General features: G+C 46.4%; 1 long non-coding RNA gene across 1 annotated transcript in view; it reads left to right on the top strand.

The window, feature by feature from the left end:
• The first annotated feature begins 3,138 nt into the window (after nt 1-3,138).
• Nucleotides 3,139-16,402, top strand: part of LOC141365612 (uncharacterized) — a 161,393-nt gene continuing 148,129 nt past the window's right edge. The window contains exon 1 of the long non-coding RNA XR_012370674.1: nt 3,139-3,937. This is a non-coding gene — a long non-coding RNA (uncharacterized lncRNA). The remainder of the gene's footprint in view (nt 3,938-16,402) is intronic.

Below are 16,402 nucleotides of genomic sequence, written 5' to 3'. Positions count from 1 at the left end.
TGACTGAACACGTTCCTCTGTGAGACGTGCCGTAAGTTCGACCGAATCCAAAATCATACCGAGATAAGAGATCCTCTGCATGGGGCAGAGTTTGCTCTTTTCCCAGTTGACCCGTAGACCCAAGCGGGCAAGATGCCTGAGCACCATGTCCCTGTGTTCGCAAAGCTGCTCTCGAGTCTGTGCTACTATGAGCCAGTCGTCGAGGTAAGCAAGGATGCGAATGCCATGTTCCCTGAGGGGAACGAGGGCACCCTCCGCGACCTTCGTGAAGACACGGGGGGACAGGGAGAGCCCGAAGGGCAGGACTTTGTACTGATATGCTCGCCCCTCGAACGCAAAGCGGAGAAAAGGCCTGTGTCGGGGGAGTATCGAGACGTGAAAGTACGCGTCCTTCAGGTCGATGGCTGCAAACCAATCCTCTGGACGGATGCATTGAAAAATGCGTTTCTGCGTTAACATTTTGAACGGCAGTTTGTGAAGTGCACGATTCAAAGTACGCAGGTCGAGGATCGGTCGTAACCCTCCGCCTTTCTTGGGTACTATGAAGTAGGGGCTGTAAAACCTCGACCTCATGTCGGCTGGAGGGACCGGCTCTATCGCGTCCTTCGCCAGAAGGACAGCGATCTCCGCACGCAAGACGTGGGCATCTACATCTTTCACCGTGGTGAAGAGGACGCCCGCAAACTTGGGGGGACGCCGGGCGAACTGGATCGCGTAGCCGAGTCTGATGGTGCGCAGAAGCCACCGCGACGGGCTGGGGAGCTCTGACCAGGCTTCCAGGTACCGTACGAGCGGGACTAGAGGCACCACAGACGTACCCACAGTGGGGCAGCCAAGCGAAGCCGAGATGCCCACAGCGGTGCGCTGCGTAGGCGCCCGTGAGGGGACAGGCGAGCGTATGGGAACACTCGGCCGGCTCCGCTGTTGGACGGCGGGGCAGCGAGGATGCCCGTGCACGTCCGCTGGCGAAGGAGGAATGAGCGGGCGGGTTAGCTCCAGAGGGCCACCCTGCATGCTCATCACTCTCTGATAACCTGGAGAAGGAATAGGAAATTGCTCTTTTGGTGAAGTTGTGGGTGCCGGCTGAAAAGCCGGCTGAACAGAAATTAACTGTAACAAAAGATTCTCCACCCGGCCCTCCTCCGGGGGAGGGAGCGGTGCGGTCACCGTCTCCCCAAGAGCAGTCCTCGCCATCTCCAGGTGGCCCGTCTCAGGGCCGCTTACCCTTATGCTTCCTACCGGGATTCGCGGGAGCCTGGACGGGCGTGGCGCCCTGCCGACGACCGGATCCACGACGCCGCTTAGGTCGCTGCTGGGGCGGCGCGGGACCGGAGGCAGCCGCGGGTGGACGCCCTCGGCGGGAAGCAGGCTGAGGCGCTGCCACTGGCGCAGTGATGGTAGCAGCAGGCTGACGCCGAGGCAGGATGTGACGGATCGCCTCAGTCTGCTTCTGTGTGGCCGAAAACTGCTGGGCGAAGCTTTCGACCGCATCGCCGAAGAAGCCGGCCTGGGATATGTGGGCATTCAAGAACCGTGTCTTGTCCGCCTCGCTCATATCAGCCAGGCACAGCCAGAGATGGCGCTCCTGGACCACCATGGTGGACATCGCACGCCCAACAGCCTGTGCGGTGACCTTGGTCGCCCGTAGCGCCAGGTCGGTAGCCGCACGCAGTTCTTTAAGGGCTGTCTGGTCGTGACCACCCTCGTGCAGGTCCTTCAGTGCCTTAGCCTGATGGACCTGGAGCAGCGCCATGGCGTGCAGGGCTGAGGCCGCTTCCCCACAGGCCCTGTAAGCAGCTCCCGTCAAAGCGGACGAGTACTTACAAGCCCGCGAGGGCAGGGACGGCTTATCCCTCCACGAGGCAGCAGTGGCTGGACACAATTGCATCGCAACCGACCGCTCCACGGTTGGAATAGCCGTGTACCCCTTGGCGGCCCCGCCGTCGAGAGTGGTGAGGGGGGAAGGCTTACAAGGCCGGTTATGGGAGGCGAAAGGAGCCGTCCACGACCTCGTAAGCTCCTCATGCACCTCGGGAAAGAAAGGAACCGGGGCGGAGCGGGATGGACCAGCGCGAGCCGCCCCGAGAAACCAATCGTCGAGGCGAGACGGTTCAGGTGGTGGAGGTGGAGTCCAATCCAAGCCGACCGTCTCAGCCGCCCGAGCGAGCATGGCAGCCATCTCCGGATCTGACTCGGTTTGCGCTACGAGCCCCGACGGCGGCAGCGGGTCCGAGCCGGCATCCAAGAGTGACTGCCCACCCTCCGATGCTGCGACCGACATACGGTCCTCATCGGGAGAGCCGAAGGATAGGTGTGGTACACTCGGTCCACTACCTCCCTCCGAACTCTCAGCTGGCAGCGGAGCTGAAGAGTGAGAGGACCCGGAGGGTTGGTTCCCTGCCGGGAGCACTCCCACTGTCACCCGTGGCAGCCCGGAGCTCGTCGACACCGAACGAGGCAGCGGGACGGGGGGCGTCTTACCCAGGATATAAGACAGCCTAGTCTTCAGCTCCGAGATGGTCATCTTCCCGCAATGGGAACATGAACCATCCACGAACGCTGCCTCAGCGTGTGTAACACCCAGACACGAGAGGCAGCGATCGTGACCATCCGACGGTCCCATATATCGACCGCAACCAGAAGCACACGGACGGAACGCCATCTTTAAAAAGACGTGAAACCGCCCGTGGAGCACAGAGAAATGTAGTCTTTAAAAAGACACAAATCACTGTGCAGCTCTTTTTGTGAGGAAACTACTCTTTTAGTGCAGATGGAAGATGAAGCACACAGGGGAACAGTAACCACACGCTCTGGTTTTAAACTCAAAATGAACGCAGGCAGTGGAAGCCGCTGTAGCGCTGTCACGCCAACTACCACGCACAGGTTCCTACTAAATAACACACAAGTTACTTCTGATTCAGCAGTACACAGCTGATGGCTCCGAAGCGAAAAGCTACTGAATGCAGTCTGCTGCTGGCATTTATACCCACCTGGCGGGGTGGAGCCAGCATTATGCAAATACTGCATGCCAACATTCATTGGCTCTTTTACATACAAGCGAAGCTGATTGGTCTCTCTATGCGAGTTCCCAATTCGTCGGTCACGACGTGACGTCGTAGTGACCGACTGAAAGGGAACAAGAGCATTCGTCTTGTAAACTGACTTGAAATGATGATGTGTGCTGACTTTCGCGTCACATAGACGACAGAGACAAGTAAGATCTGCGGTTAAACTCAGTGGTAAGTTTTATTTCATCTCATATATCAAACGGTTCATACTCTTATCATTAAAAACAATCACAGCAAACAGCACGCGCAGGGTTCATGTACTTGTCAATGCTGCTCACAAACGCATGAGGGTATGTGTGCTTGTTGTCAATGTCATCTCAAATCTCAAGCGCGGGGTATGTGTGCTGTGCTTGTCAATCATGGGCATTAAATCTGCGGAGTTCACCGTGGAAATCTGCAGGCGCGGATTCCGTTGAGACATGTCGATGTTTTATTAGTCTGAAATACTTACAAACAGCGGACATACGGCTGCATGCTTTCATTCCTTCGCCGCTCTAAGTAAACAATGGTTGCGTCACGCGTGTGGTAACTTCCTGGTGTTCGTATTCAGAGCAGCGAAGAAGAAATGAGTTTCGCTTTGCAGCGTTAGCTTTAGTGTTAGCTATAACAAGCATAACTAGGTTTATTAGGAAATGGTATCGGATCGGTACATGGGTTCAAGTACTCGCCGATTCCGATGCCAGAATTTTTTGTGGTATCGGCCGCATTTCCGATACTTGTATCGGAATCGGAACAACTCTAGTTACCGCTCGTCTAAAGATCCACTGTTTCTGGTAATCCACTTCGTGATTTCCCGCCGCTCTGCAGCATCTCTCACATTCTGTGTCCACTCTTTGAAGGGCGAAGACGACAGTTTGTTGTATTAAAAGGTAGATTCAATTCAATTCAATTCAATTTTACTTATATAGCGCTTTTCACAATTTGGTAAATGTATCAAAGCAGCTTTACATAATAGATGCAGTGAAAAGCACAGAAAATCGACAGATAGCACAACATAATACACGATAGCACAAGCAGCTAAATATGCTGCGGCTATAAATCAACATTATAAGCAAACGTATTACTAATGTAACGTATAGAAGTTAAGCCCAAAAAGGCTGCCTCCCCGGGTTGAGGGATATATATACACACACATTGAAACGGAAGGAGATTAAGCGGAGATTAAGCAGGTTCTGCCGGTGGTCTTTGGTCAGGCATCAGCTGGACATCACATTGAAGAACAGCCAGTAGATCAGAGGTCGGCCGACTTTCACAGTTACCGGAACTGGATCTGTTTGTCTTATTGTCCTCGTGATCGAGGACGAGACAGGGAGAGAGAAACAAAATCTTATTAGCGTAGGGGCCGTTCAAATAAAAGCAAGTGTCACACAGTGATGTGGTTTTAGTCAGCTCGGTTCCGGACAGGTTAACTATTGCTGGTTAAGTGTATTACATATAGTTGATGATTTTAGAATTTTTTTTTTGTGGGCCCAGGGCGAGTATATGTATGGGGCCCCCCATATGAGCTTTAAAATAGAAACAGAACTCATTTGACTAAGGCCAGAGGCCCCACTGCCGTCGTTAATACTAACGTACAGTGGCAAGCGGTTCTGTATGACATACTATTTTAAGGCCATGGGAAAAAGGCCAAAATTGCAAACCGACCATATTTGGCAATTAAGACTCAATCGACAATCAATTCAAAGTTTCAGCATATTACTAAAGAGTATTAATGACATTTACCATGCTTTGGAGTGTTGACAAAAAAAGGTTTTAATTTATTAATTTATTTATTAGGTTGTACAAGCTAGCTATTGGGAGATAAGTACTATTGCTAAAACAAACTATGCGAATGCCTTGTTAAAGAGAAAAGTTTTAAGTCTAGATTTAAAGTTATCTACCGTCTCTGATTTTCGGACGTCGGTTGGTAAATCATTCCATAGCTTAGGGGCTAAGTAGGAAAAGGATCTGCCACCTTTAGACACTTTTGATATTTTAGGGATAATTAAGAGGCCAGAATTTTGTGACCGCAATGCACGTGATGGATTGTATTCTGATAATAATTCTCTAAGATATGAGGGTGCTAGGCCATTTAAGGCTTTGTAGGTGATTAGTAATATTTTAAATTGTATACGATATTTAACTGGTAGCCAGTTTAAAGATGCCAGAATTGGACTTATGCGGTCATACTTCTTAGATCGAGTAAGAACTCTTGCAGAAGCGTTTTGAACTAGCTGAAGCTTGTTTACCTGATTTGCATGGCATCCTCCGAGTAACAAGTTACAATAGTCTATTCTAGAGGTCATAAAAGCGTGGATAAGCTTCTCTGCATCTGATGCAGACAACATATGGCGTATTTTTGAGATATTTCTAAGGTGGAAGAATGCTGTGCGGCAGACATTGGAGATATGGCTATCGAAGGATAAATTGCTGTCGAACATCACACCTAAATTCTTAACCGTGGAGGTTGGCACCACAGTGCAGCCATCTATGTGCAACTTGTAATCTGTCATATTATATTTGTAGCGATTCGGTTCGATAACAAGTATCTCTGTCTTATTGGAGTTTAGCATAAGAAAGTTATGTGCCGTCCAGTCACTTATATCGCTGATGCAGTCTGATAGCTTAGAAAAATGGTGTGTTTCACTAGGATGTGAGGAGATGTAAAGCTGTGTGTCATCTGCATAGCAGTGAAACTGTATGTTATGATTCCTGATAATATCTCCCAGAGGTAACATATATAACGAGAACAGGATAGGACCTAAAACTGATCCCTGTGGTACACCGTATTTAACCAGGGAGTGATATGACTCCTCCTCATTTACATAAACAAAGTGATAGCGATTGGTTAGATACGATCTGAACCAGGCTAGCGCCTGACCACTGATGCCAACATAGTTTTCTAGCCTATTAAGTAAGATTGTGTGATCTATTGTGTCAAAGGCTGCACTAAGGTCTAATAATATAAGGAGTGATATTTCGCCACGATCGGATGTTAGGAGAAGGTCATTTGTAACTCTAAGCAGCGCTGTCTCTGTGCTATGGTGGGGCCTGAATCCTGATTGGAACTTTTCATATGTACTATTATTTGCTAAGAATGTACGTAGCTGGCTTGCCACTACTTTTTCTAATATTTTGGACAGAAAAGGGAGATTTGAGATTGGTCTAAAGTTATTTAGATCTCCCTGGTCAAGGTTTGTTTTTTTAATGAGCGGTCTAATAACTGCTAGTTTGAAAGCTGTTGGAATGTAGCCTAATTCTAGTGATGAGTTAAAGACATTTAGTTCTGGGTTAGACACTACAGGGAATACCTCTTTGAGTAATTTTGTGGGAACATGGTCCAATATACAGGATGATGATTTGGATGACGCTACTAATTTAGATAGCTCTTCTATTGTAGTAGGTTTAAATGACTCAAGATGTTGGTATGGTAAGCTAGCGTTAAATATATTACTGGGTAGAGTGGTGGGTACCTACAATGTTTTCCCTAATAATCCCTAATAATCATAATTTTCTTAGTAAAGAAGTTCATGAAGTCGTTACTATTGTGTGGGAGTTTATTAGTGGGTTCTGTTTGTTCTTTATTTCTAGTCAGTTTCGCAACTGTGCTAAAGAGAAAGCGAGGGTTATTATGATTTTCTTTAATAAGATTGCTGAGATACGTAGATCTGGCGATTTTTATAGCCTGTCTGTAGTGTTTAACACTCTCTTTCCATGCTGCACGCCATACCTCTAACTTTGTGCTTCTATAGTTTCTTTCCATTTTTCTAGCAGCCTTTTTAAGGGATGCGGTATGATGGTCGTACCATGGAGCTGGCGTTTTTTCTTTGATTCTCTATTTTCGAATTGGAGCTACGGCATCCAATGTGTTAGTAAAAATACTGTTCAGGTTTTCTATTACAATATCTAGATCTTCAGGATTATCTGCTACATGTTTCATTTGGGACAGGTCTGGAAGAGTGCTAATAAAGTTATATTTAGTGGTTGAAATTATTGTTCTGGCTAGTCGGTAGCATTTTGTGGTTCGAGTGATCCTATCTAGAAGTACCGTGTATGAGACAAGGCAATGGTCTGAAACTGCATCGCTCTGAGGTGATATCTCGATTTCATTAATATTGAGCCCGAGTGACAGAATTAAGTCTAATGTGTGCCTACGGGTATGCGTGGGCCCTGTCACGTTTTGTCTAATATCGAGAGAATTTAGAATATCTATAAACGCTAATCCTAATGTATCTGTTGGGTTATCAACGTGTACATTAAAGTCACCAACGATAAGAGCTTTATCTACAGTGACTACGAGGTCAGACAGGAAATTTGATATTTCTTTAAGAAAATCTGCATGATGGCCCGGAGGTCTATAGATTGTAGCAAGGACAAAAGAGAGCTGTTTATGGTTACGATCAGTTATTTCCATATTTAATAGCATTATTTCAAATGAATTAAATTTTAGTTCAGATTTTTGGTTAACTTTAAAAATGTTCTTGTATATTGTAGCTACACCACCCCCTCTCCCCTTTAATCGCGGTTCATGTTTATAATAGTAGTCTTGTGGGGTGGATTTGTTTAAACTAATGTAATCGTCTGCTTTAAGCCAGGTTTCTGTTAAAGAGAGTGCATCTTAAGTTTTGGTCAGTAATTATTTCATTGACAATGGGTTCTTTATTGGTAAGCGATCTAATGTTAAGAAGGCCGAATTTTAACATTCGAGGTTCATCTGTAAACTTATTGTTTTCTAATTTTATGTTAGTAAGATTTGTACGAGACGAGGTAAACGGTGCTCTGTATTCGTTTGTTCGAGGAACGCACACAGTTGAAATGTGTTGATACTCTGGTAAGATAGACTCAAAGTTCTGGGATATATGTGATCTTGACATGTCAGAGCAGCTAACAGATGGACGGGTAGGCCTGGGCCCTGGGTAGTCAGACTGTATTAGAATTAAGAGTATTGGTCAGATTTTTAGAGAGTATAGCATTTACTTCCGATGACGGATGAAGGCCATCTCTCTTTAGCAGGTCAGGTCTCCCCCTGAAGTGCTTCCAATTGTCTATAAACACTACGTTATGCTGAGGGCACCATTTTGACATCCAGTGGTGAAGAGACACTAATCTGCTATAAGTTTCATCACCCCGGTAGGCAGGGAGGGGACCAGAGCATATTACATTATCTTACATTGTTTTTGCAATTTCACACACCTCTTTAATAATATCTTTGGTGATCTCCGACTGGCGTAGTCTGGTGTCATTTGCGCCGGCATGAATAACAATTTTTGAAAACTTACGCTTAGCATTAGCCAGCATTTTAAGTTTGGATCTAATGTCTGACGATCTGGCTCCCGGTATACAGTCAACTATGGTGGCTGGTGCCTCAATGTTCACGTTCTTTAGTATCGAGTCTCCAATAACAAGGGCACCTTTAACAGATGTCTCAGCCGGTGTATTGCTTAGAATGTCGAATCTGTTAGAAATTACTACAGGGGACTTCGATGGGCATCGAATATGACTACGCCGCCTGACAGTCACCCAGTTAGTCGGCCGGCTTAACTCAGTTGCCGGAACCGAGCTATGTGTACTACGCGTTACTGTAGGCGCACTCGAAACAGTGTTTGAAACATTAACATTAGCATTAGCGGTCTTACTGTCCTCAACGAGCGTTCGGATGGGCGCTTCTAGTTCTGCAACCTTCTCCGTCAGCCTTACTACTTCAATACACTTAACACATGTAAACCCCTCTGTGCTGACGGAAGAAGCTAAACTGTACATGTGGCAAGTAGTGCAGGTTATGATGACAAGCGGAGTCTTACCGTTTTCATGTTGGGCGATGGCGTCTCCGTTCGCCTGAACGGGGTCCGTGAAGCTGCATTGAGACCGGTGCTCGCTCGTTGCCTGCCTCGGTCGTGTCCGGGTGTCTGGAGCCAGGGTGATGTGAGGCACGCTGTACCGTCTGTTGCGAATGCCGGGCCATAACTCCTCCACAGCTTCCCGCTCTGGTGAGGAAAGGTCTGAAAAGCATACATCGGATGAGTCCGCCATTAGACCGAAAAAGAAGGCAGATTTACAGTAAACAAACAGTGAGGAAGCAGTAAACAAACTTCAGCCGGCACGTTTGTTGATGCTAGCGGGCTATATGCTAACACTAGGGCTGAATCCGAAACCGCATACTGCCATACTATATAGTAGGCAAAAAGCAGTAGGCGAGCGAATAGTATGTCCGAAACCTCAGTATACGTAAAGGGTAGGCGAGAATGAGCGGGATTTTGGACTATTTCTTGCGAGATTCAGAGGAACGTGTACTTAAGTATTGTCCGAAACCGCCTACTTACTGAAAATGTAGTAGGGGAAACAGCACGTGAACAGAGTAGTACGTCCGAATCCTCAGTATCCATAAAATCAGTAGGCGAGAAATACCCGGATGCCCTACTGAGTCCGCCCAGATTCTGAAGCGTGCATCGGATGGACACTTCTATCCCAGCTTTACCATGATGTCACGGGAGAGCAAAGCAATCGACCGGAGACCAGCCAATCGGGTGATTTTGATACACACACAGGGCTGTTCCTCAGCACCTTGACTTCACACACAGACCCTGGATATACCACAATTAAAGTGCTCAGCTGATTTATGAAAATAAAGCTGTAGATTTGTCACAGCTTTGTTGAGCTGACAGTAAATATGTGATGGTTTGTTAGAAAAATACATTTGAATAAAGTTTTGTTTCATATGGGATTCACTTCTACACGTTTTCATTTATTGTGATGGTTTTATTCATTCATTTTTTTATTCATGTTTCCTGTTGTTTTAAGTAAATACAAGAGATTGCTTCACTAAAATGTATATAATCACATTGCCTGCATTGTCTAGTTTGTATTCAAGCACAGCTGTCATCTGACAATCGATATTAAATTACAATCTGCTTGTTTTACTTATTTTGTCCACTACAAAATAATGTGTAATATATCTGTAACACTGTTACAGATGAAGTTACTGATGCAATCAGGTGTTAGTGCACCTGTCCCTCATACACACGCATACGTTTTCATGTCTATTATTAGGTTTGTTCGAGTTTATGCACCGCTGTAAGAACCAACAGCTGGATGACATCAAAGTACCGTGAGAGCGATTCCAGAAATCATACGGAGAAGTCTGATTTAGAGTTGCTCTCGCGGTATTGTGATGTCAACCTCTTGTTCTTGGTTCTTGTGGTTCCGCATGAACTCGAACAAGTCTACTACGTCATATGTCACATGATAACGTCAACATGGCGAATGCTGTCCATACTTAACGCGAACGTACATACTGCCTTAGCGCACGTTAAGTAGGTACCCAGTGAAATTCAGTACCTACACAGTAAGTATGCGATTTCGGATTCAGCCTAGGTGTTTACTAGTGATAGATCGTATTACTTATTAATGCCGTTCAATAATCGTCACGGTAAAGTATTCCTAAGATAAACTAGTACGTTATATTATATAGATAGGGACGAGATAGTAAGAAAATAGGATTTAGACGATGAACTCGATGGAGCTCCAATGCACGGAGCCCCGTTTTCCCGTTTGTTATTGCTAGCGGGCTATATGCTAATACTGAGTGTTTACCAGTGATAAATCGATTTAGTTATTAATACTGTTGAATAATCGCCACGCTAAAGTATTCCTAAGATGAACTAGTAAGTTATATTATATAGATAGGAACAAGATAGTAGGAAAATAGGATTTAGATGATGAACTCGACGGAGCTCCGATAACAGTGTTGCCTCTCCAAAGACAAAAAGATGCAAACTCTTTTAAGATTCATTACATTACTTCAGTTGTTGAGCTGCTCAATTAGTAATTTGGTAGTTTGAAGCCGAGAGAGGTCGTGTTCTATATTTATTTTTGCTTGCTCGTGTTCTCGTGATCACTACTTAATTTTCTCGTTATCTCGAGAAAACAGCAGCTTCTGGTGATCTCGACATAACAAAAGTTGTATTCTTGTGATGTAATTAAAGCTTACGTGTACTCAATAGAACATAATTTTTAGACAGCAAAAGCATATTTAGCTAAATTAGCATGGATGAACAAATTAGATTTTACTTAGATCAGGGATTCGCTCAAGATGAAACAGATTTGCCAATAATTGACCATTTGATAGCGCAGTGAATTTAGGGACCGTTTTAAAGTACTCGATATACGTTTCTACTTTAAACAGCATTAAAATGGAATAACTTAAAGTCAACAAACAGTCACAAAACCAACTGTAAAGTGTTCGTGGTTGTCAACTATAATGCACACTTTTTTTAGATGTTTTATATTTATTCAAATAAACTGTTAAATACTATTGAAGATAGAAACGTGTACAGTGCACTTTAGAGATGGTCCCTAAATTCACGAACATCAAACTTTATTTATTTATTTAAGTCTATCGACAATTAGCTACGCGTGGTAACGGCGAAGACTACATATACATCAGCAGTCCACTTCAAAATAAATGAAATATTATGGACAGGAAATTACATTATTGCATTTGGATTATTTTGTCTGGATAGAGATAAAACAACTTTTGTTATCTCGAGATCATGAGAAAACAAGCAGCAAAAATAAAAATATGGATGACCTCTCTCGGCTTTCCTATGTTTTTGTATTTCTTGTGGGTAATGATTTGCTCTCTGTCTTCTAAAGTGCTAACAACTTAGCAAACGTTTTTAGAATTACAGTGATTGTCTAATGTGTAATGTACCCGATGAGATCTAATATAAATAACACCAAATTTGCTGTAGTTGGCACACTTTGTCGACAAAAAATAAAAACAATGTTTTAAAAAAAAAAAAAGACAGAGTTGGAAGGGAGGCTGCAAAAGCTGTTCAAAATTGCAAACATGGATTCAAAGCTTCAGCATGTAAATCATATAGAATATTAAGAAGTTTTGTCACACACTAAATCTTGTTATAAAGTCTATTTTCCATTATAATCACTTATATTATTTGATACTAATCTATAACACATCATATTGTTAAAACCATATAAATTGTGCCCCCTGTGCCCCCTTTTTTGTTTGGGCCACTGCCCCTCAAAATGTCTGTGCACGGCCCTGGGCGCGAGTCTCAAATAAGTGCAAGGACACCGCCCAAAACGGATGAGATGTTTAAATAATCAGCGCGTTAACTGTACTGTAAGTAATCGAATATAGAACCAACACGAAGTAGCTTAACATTAGTACCTATCGGTTTGCTTGAACAATCGATCTCTTAGAAAATTAACCATAGTTTTACTATTGTTTGTGTTGAATAAGCATATAACCACACATTTACCATAGTCTCACTAAAGGATATTTTCAGTCAAACTATAATAAAGTAACGAAAAATGTCCAATACCAAAATAACTGTACTTCTATATTAAAATTGTTTTATTTTTTATAATGTTGAAGAGCAATATAGCTAAGAGCAGCCGTTTTTTTTATGTTCAGAAGTGTAAACTTTGAGGATATTCTGTATTGATCTGGTTTTATTTATTACATTTGGCTTCATTTGGTACATGAACGCTCAGTGATAATTTTTTACTTCTTCAAGAGTACCAAGGCTTTGGAGATTTACACACGTGACATGAAAATGGGAATTCGTGAAACTCTGAACAGTTGCTGATCAATGTCAAGATTCATTTCCAGTGAGCAGGTTGTGCTGGAAATTTTGTGAGACTTTATGCCTTTAATTTGTAGAATGTTTGAGGTGTTTAATGTTTAAACTGTTATGAGGCATTGTTTAAAGTGTTTAAAGTAGTTTCATAAGCTCTTTCTTAGTGTGAGAATGTTAAATTCAAGTGAAATTGTGATTAACGTTGGGTGAGGAACCCTCCCCAGTTCCCTTTCAGTCGGTCACTACGACGTCACGTCGTGACCGACGAATTGGGAAATCTCTTAGAGAGAACAATCTGCTTCGAGTACTACTAAAACGCCAATGAACTTGGCATTGAGATATTTGCATAATGCTGGCGCCGCCCTGCCAGGTGCCTTTATAAGCAACAGGTGCAAATAGGGAAATTAGCTTTTTCGCTTCGAAAGCCGGCAGTATCTGCTACTGAGAAGCTACTCTACTCTGTTGGGATCGATTGCTGAAGTTGGTTGGACTAGCAGCACCACAGCGGACGCTTCACAGTATTCCACGACTCTGCATCTTTTTTTGTTTTGAGTTTAGTGTGTGCGTTACCTTTCCCTGTGCGCATCATCAACTGAGCATCTGAGTGAATTTCCCTAAAAGAGTGATACGAAGAGCTTTGTGCCTTGTTAAAGGCAGCCACTCTCTCGTATATCCGGAGATCAGCATCCTTTTCAGGATGGCTTTTCGTCCGTGCGATCTTGGGTGAGGAAAGTACATGGGTCCGAAGGACGGTCACGAGCGTTGTCTCTCGTGCTTGGGCATCGAGCACGCGGAGGCAGCGTTTGCTGGGGGTAAGTGTTCTCACTTCAAGAACATGTCCCTTGTGGATTTGCGGAGACGGTTGTCTTTCCTCCGGGAAAAACGCAACCCGCGTCCTGCGAGTGCTGAACGCCGCCACGGCGTGGCTGTGAAGCTCTCAAAGGATGATCTTCACATCACTGTGCTGAACCGGTCGGGGGATTCGTCCTCCAGCTCTCAGCCTCCTCATCCACAGCCGGTTGATGTGCTGATGGAGACTTCAGCGTCGTGTTCTACGATGTCTGTAGAATCTGTTGTGCCTCCCTCCGGATCCACGGAGACCGCAGCATTCGAGGGTGGGCCCCCTCCCCCTGACGTGGACCCCGACACCCTTCCTCCCTCCGGTCGGGTTGGGACGCCGGAGTTCGATCTAGAGATGGTGGCCGTGCTTGCTCGAGCGGCGGAGACTGTAGGGTTAGAGTGGGTTAACCCCCCTCAGCCCGAACTGTCCCGCCTGGATGATTGTTTTTTTTGGAGCTGCCAGGATTTCACAACTCTCTCAGCCGGTGCCATTCTTCCCCGAGGTGCACGAGGAGCTGACTAGAACCTGGAAGTCGCCGTTTTCAACCAGATTACGGCCGTTTCAGCCCTCCCCCCTCACCTCCCTCACCAGCGTAGCCGCTAAGGGTTATACGGGGATCCCTCCCGTGGAGCGTGCGGTCGCGATGCAGCTGTGTCCGGCCACTGCTCCCTCTTGGAAGGATCCCCCAACCCTCCCCTCCCGTGCTTGCAGACAGTCCTCCGGTTTAACGGGTGCTGCCCACCAGGCATGTGGAGAGGCGGCTTCAGCCCTGCACGCTATGGCGTTGCTGCAGGTCCACCAAGCGAAGGCCTTGAGAGATCTGCACGAGGGAGGACACGACTCGCCTGTCCTATCGGAGCTCCGGCCTGCCACTGATCTGGCTCTCCGCGCTACGAAGGTCACAGCGCAGGCGATTGGTCGTGCTATGTCCACGATGGTGGTCCAGGAACGCCACTTATGGCTATGTCTGGCGGACATGTCGGATGCGGAGAAGAACAAGTTCTTAGACGCTCCAGTGTCCCAGGTTGGTCTTTTCGGTGAGTTGGTGGAGTCTTTCGCCCAGCAGATCATGCCCCGGCGCAAGCGACCTGCATCTCGCCCTCCAGCGCCGGCTGCCCCGTCTGCTCCTCGCCGAGCACACACCCAAATTCTCGGGCGTACGTTTCACCACGGTGAAAGCGTCCGATGCACATGTACTGCATGCAGAGGTCGAAGTCCTGCTAGCGAAGGACGCGATCGAGCCGGTCCCTCTTACCGAGATGAAGTTGGGTTTCTACAGCCCGTATATCATAGTACCCAAGAAAGGTGGCGGGTTACGACCGATCTTGGATGGATTTGCGCGTCCTGAACAGATCTCTTCAGAAGAGGTCTTTCAGGATGATTACACCGAAGCAAATATTCAATTCAATACGCCCCCAAGATTGGTTTGCAGCAATAGACCTGAAAGACGCGTACTTTCATGTGTCCATTTTCCCTCGTCACAGACCGTTTCTCCGGTTTGCGTTCGAAGGTAGGGCATATCAGTACAAAGTTTTACCGTTCGGGCTGTCTCTCTCTCCTCGTGTGTTCATGAAAGTAGTGGAGGCGGCGTTAAAGCCCCTCAGAGAGAGCGGTGTTCGCATATTGGCTTACCTCGACGATTGGCTTATAATAGCGCATTCTCGGCGGACGCTGTGCGAGCACAGAGATCTAATGCTTCGGCATCTCGCCCGTTTGGGTCTTCGGGTCAACTGGGGAAAGAGCAAACTCTGCCCCACGCAGAGGATCTCTTTTCTCTGTATGGAACTGGACTCGATCGATTTATCGGCGCGTTTGACAGAAGAGCGCGTCCAGTCAATTCTGACTTGCCTCGGTTCATTCCGAGGGAAGAATGCGGTCCCGCTGAAACAATTTCAGAAGCTCCTGGGGTATATGGCAGCAGCAGCGGCCGTGACACCGCTCGGGCTGCTCCATATGAGACCGCTTCAGCGTTGGCTTCACGATCGAGTCCCGAGGAGAGCGTGGCGTGCCGGCATCCATCGTGTAACCATTACACCTGCGTGTCGCCTAACATTCCCCCCGTGGTCAGACCCCGCGTTTCTCAGGGCCGGCGTGCCCATGAGACAGGTCTCTCTGCATGCTGTTGTCCACACAGATACGTACGACACGGGCTGGGGAGCCACGTACGACGAGCTTACAGCTTCGGGGGTGTGGACAGCACCCCAGTTACATTGGCATATCAATTGGCGCGAGTTGTGGGCTGTATATCTGGGACTTGTACGCTTCGCTACGGAGCTGCGAGGGAAGGATGTACTAGTACGATCCGACAACACTGCGACCGTTGCGTATATCAACTGTCAAGGCGGTTTGCGCTCCCGTCACCTGTCGCATCTCGCTCATCATCTCCTCCTTTGGAGTCAGAAGCATCTGAGGTCCCTTCGTGCCATTTACATCCCGGGCTCGCTCAATACAGCGGCAGGCGCGCTTTCTCGAGCTGCGCGCCCCGGCGAATGGCGACTCCACCCCCAGACGGTCCAGCTGATTTGGAAGAAGTTCGGTCGTGGAGTTCCGGGTTTCGACATGAGTGAGTAGCACGCACTTTACGACAGCTCCGTAAAAAAATTAATATAACATTGTCAGAACATCTTTTCAGTGGTGGTAAGCCTTGATAAAATTATAGTCTCACATCCTAGAAACTACTAGACGACTTTAGGATTTAATTTATCCAGTTTTCTGAACATGCCGTGCAAATCTCGGAAAACTCTAGACCAGGCCGCGACAGCCTCCGACTCTAATGTTGAAAAACCCACCGAAGAAGATGCTCCAGAGGTGGATAATTCAGTCATCCTTAACGCGATCTCGGCTCTTCGGGCGGAACTTCGTTCCATCAAATCAGACATTGGAGAAATAATAGACTCAAAGATTGAACAACT

The sequence above is a fragment of the Misgurnus anguillicaudatus genome, chromosome 8 (genome assembly GCF_027580225.2).
Source record: "Misgurnus anguillicaudatus chromosome 8, ASM2758022v2, whole genome shotgun sequence".
Classification (NCBI taxonomy): domain Eukaryota; kingdom Metazoa; phylum Chordata; class Actinopteri; order Cypriniformes; family Cobitidae; genus Misgurnus; species Misgurnus anguillicaudatus.
The sequence above is the reverse complement of the archived record's forward strand: the minus strand, read 5'-3'. Positions and strand labels throughout refer to the sequence as shown.